General features: G+C 56.1%; 1 protein-coding gene across 19 annotated transcripts in view; it reads right to left on the bottom strand.

Moving 5' to 3' along the window:
• The window catches only part of Tbc1d24 (TBC1 domain family member 24), a 39,428-nt gene extending 36,491 nt beyond the window's left edge, over positions 1-2,937 (bottom strand). For 17 of the 19 annotated variants that reach the window (XM_048789329.1, XM_048789320.1, XM_048789326.1 and 14 more), the window contains exons 1-4: positions 2,893-2,937; positions 2,159-2,160; positions 2,044-2,058; positions 914-919 (exon numbers count right to left, since the gene is read on the bottom strand). The gene's annotated coding sequence lies outside the window, so the exon portion shown is untranslated. Of the gene's footprint in view, positions 1-913; positions 920-2,043; positions 2,059-2,158; positions 2,161-2,892 lie in introns of those variants that run through there. The other 2 variants (XM_048789333.1, XM_048789321.1) reach the window with 2 other exon arrangements.
• Positions 2,938-3,567: the final 630 nt, after the last annotated feature.

Genomic DNA, 3,567 nt, shown 5'->3' on the forward strand with positions numbered 1-3,567 from the left:
GGGGAGCCAGGAATGCGCCAGTGGGAGGGGTCTGGAGGGGGCAGCTCAGCCCTGCAGCTCAGGGAGGACCACCCAGTAGGGTCCCAGGCCTGGAGCCAGGATTTGGCTGCTCCTTGAGTTGTGCCACGTGCTGGGCTGGGGTCTGGGCCATCTCCTCCCTTAAGTCCGTCGTGCAGGCATGGCCCTGGGTATTCCCCATGGTAGGGAAATCAAGTGTGGCTAGCTGGTTGTTGGGTGTCCCCAAAACAGCAGTCTGTTATAGTAGAAGGAACCCATGGTTGAGTTCAGGTCTGATTTCAATCCAAGCTGCTCCAATTTCTGGTTGTGTGAATAAGGACTCCCAGTTTCCTCATCAGCCAAATGCCTGTTATTTATCTTGCTTTGTGGAGCTGCTGGAAGGATTTAACAACCACACAGATATCACGCCTAAGCCAGGAGCTCAATCAGGGACCACCTGAGCTGAGCTAAGGGATGGGACCAAACTCATGCCCAAACGTTCCTAGGCCTATGAATATCTAGTGGCCTCATCAGGATGGACCCATAAGCTGGAGCTGGCAGGAAGAAAATGGGAGCTTCAGGTACAGGGGTATTACAGAACTTGGTCAGTTGTTGAGGACCATGTAGAGTGGGATTTGACCAATGGGGGAAAATGGTCAAAAATGAATGTGAGCCTGCTGGCCTACATCATAGTAGGTTTTGGCAGGGTAACAAGCCCAGCTGAGTGGCCCCAGTCAAGAGGGACCAGGGTTCACTCTGGACAGAGAGACCCCCTTCCCTACCACCTTTAAGTCCTTGACAGAAGGGGCCAAACATTCCAGGGAAGGTTGGAGGTTTTCCTCCATGCAGTAGACATAGGAGCAACCCCAAGATCTGAATGCCCAGTTTCAAAAGGGAAGTTGACTCAAGACCAGACCTGCAGCTGGTGGAAGAGGCCACCTGGGCACGTTTGTATAGGCAGAGTTGCCACTCCTACTAGACAGAGAATAAGAAGAGAATCAGAAACCCTGTGCTGTTTGGGAGAGAAGGAGTTAAAGGACACTGAAGTCTCCCAGGGCAAGCCAAAGGAGCAGAGGGAGCAGGAGGCCTGACTTGGAGAAGCAGGAAGACAGAGTGATGGGCACCTGGCTTGACTCCTGGAGTAAATGATTCCCCTGGCTCAGGCTCTTTCCTAAGCCTGATGCAGAGATAGTAGGCAGGGAATGAGGGGTGGATGGATGGTGGATGGACTGGGCTTGGAGGGATGGAGGGGCTGGAGGTACTGCTGGCTTCTCCCTTAGGCCCTGCCCTTTAGCTTCCCAATAAGAATGTGTCCGTTACAACAAGTAGTCATGGGCTTACACTCAAGTTCAGAACCAGCACCTGTACAGACACACTCTTTTAAGACTCTTCTAGTCCGGAGCCCCAACCCCTTTGGGATGGAAGGCACCCTGGTGGGAGTATGGGGGCTGATATCCATCATTCCAAGACAGGGGAAAGGAAGACCCAGGCCTAGCACAGGGATCCCACTGGGCCTGGAACAAGTCTCCTAAGAAATCCTGCTGTCTTTGGACCTACAGAGCCCCCAGGCTATCAGAACTTAGGAGGCAGCAGCCTTTCACCCTTTAGAGCCAGCTTTGTCTCCAGCTCAGCCTCCCTGTAAGCTGGGACTGGGGTCTGTAGACATCTGGTGGCTTCTGGTGTAGGTGGAAGTAAGTTCCTGGGGGACAGCCCTGATCAGACAGTAGCAGGGTAGTCTTGGAGCCCAGAAGATTATTGCATTACCAGGTCTCCAGGGAGGAGGCTGCTGGCTACAGAACGCTTCCCTGGAATTGCCCTCCGAACATATTCTCCTCTGCCTTCTAGGGCTGCCCTGGCAGATGATGTGATAGAGTTGGGGAAAGCTTTCCCCTCAACCCCCAAGGTAGGCCTGGCTCATTGCTCTTCATGGATGCAGCCACCTGTCCCAGTCCCTGACTGTGGGGCCTTTCATACCCTCCACTTCCATGGTCCTCAGGCCATCTTTAGCAATAAAGAGGCTCTCTGCCTTGTCTCCCTTCCCCCCACCTGCAACTCCTCTGGCTGTTACATCAGCTTCAGCAACTTAGAATTACAGCCCCTGGCTTCAAGCCACAGGTTGAGAAGAAAGGATAGAGGAGGTTGACAGTCCCAGGGAACTGACAACTAATCACAGCCTAGGAACTACTGTCCCTTTCAGACGCTTGCAAACCACTTGTTCTAGTCTTGTGCGTTTATTGAGCGACTACTATGCCTGGCGGGGATCCAACCCGGCGCAGAAAGCAGATGGCTCCCTGGAGAGGACTTAGCACGCTGTGCCTCCCCCCAATGGAGAGTGGTCACGCCAAGCCGAGTATACGTTCTGCCGCCCCGCACCCTGTGTGTCAGGTTCTGGCCCTATGCTCCCAGGCTCCAGCCCGCCCCACTCTCAACAAGGCCTGCTCTGCGGTTGCGACCAGCTCTGCGCGCCAAGCGAAACGCTGAGAAGCAGCATTGACTGAATGGAGGGAGACTGGACAGGGAGCGGGAAGGGAAATGACCAGTAGCCCCCTCCGCTCAGGCTTTCTAAGGGTCCAGAAAGACAGGGTCTGGGGAAGGGGTTTCCGCGACCTGGAGGGAGGAGACAACCGGTTCGTTTTGACCTTGGTGGGGGGCGGGTGGGCTCAAGGCATCCACGGCTCCCTCCCGCTCCCGATGCCCAGCCCGCTGCCGCCGCCGAGCATGCCAGCATAGGAAGGTGGCGATCAGGAGCCCGAGGCCCACGCCGAGAGCAGCCAGCGACGCGCCCTGGGCCAGGTCCAGGCGGGGTCCGCGCAGCGAGAAGGTGATGGTCGTAGCGGCTGCACCGGCCAGCACCGCTACCGCGCCAAAGGGCAGGACGCAACGCGGCCACGAGACCCCCGCGCCGCCAGTGGCCAAGAGTAGCGCGCGCAGGGCCCCGGGCATCTCCGGATGTGCAAGGCCCAGGGGGGTGGGATCCGGCTCAGGCGCGCTCATGTCGCCGACGCTGTGGTCACACCGGTGGGTAGTACCGGCACTCCTCGGAGGGTGGCTCCTGTCCCGGCCCGCCATGTGAGAGCCGATTGGGCCGGGATGCGGTGACGCCACCAGGGAATCCGGTGAGTTCTGCCTCCTCCTGGCTTTAGCGGGGGAATGGAGTGGGCAGGAGTGAATCCAGAGGGGGTGCCTCTTACTTGCTGAGTATCCTTTGTGTTGAGGCTTACTCAAACACCCCTCCCCCTAATGATCCAAAACCACCAGTGCCTAGGATTGGCCCCAGGACAGGTGGCTCATTGAATCCAGGTTCACTGGGCTACCGACAGAGCCTGGTTAGGTGTACAGTGGATAGTCCCCCTGCCTTCCTCTGGTTGGAAAGACAGATAACAAACCAAGTGAACCAGCAGAAGCTTGTAATCCCAGTGAAGAGGCAGGCTGAGGTGTGGGGGTTACAAATTGTAGCTAGCCTCAGAAATTTAGGGAGAAACTGTCTCAAAAACTTAAAAAAAGCTCAGTGGTCAAGCACTCCTGGATTCAATCCCCAGCACTTAAAAAAAAAAAAAAAAAAAAAAAAAA

This window comes from Marmota marmota, unplaced genomic scaffold, assembly GCF_001458135.2.
Source record: "Marmota marmota marmota unplaced genomic scaffold, marMar, whole genome shotgun sequence".
NCBI lineage: Eukaryota > Metazoa > Chordata > Mammalia > Rodentia > Sciuridae > Marmota > Marmota marmota.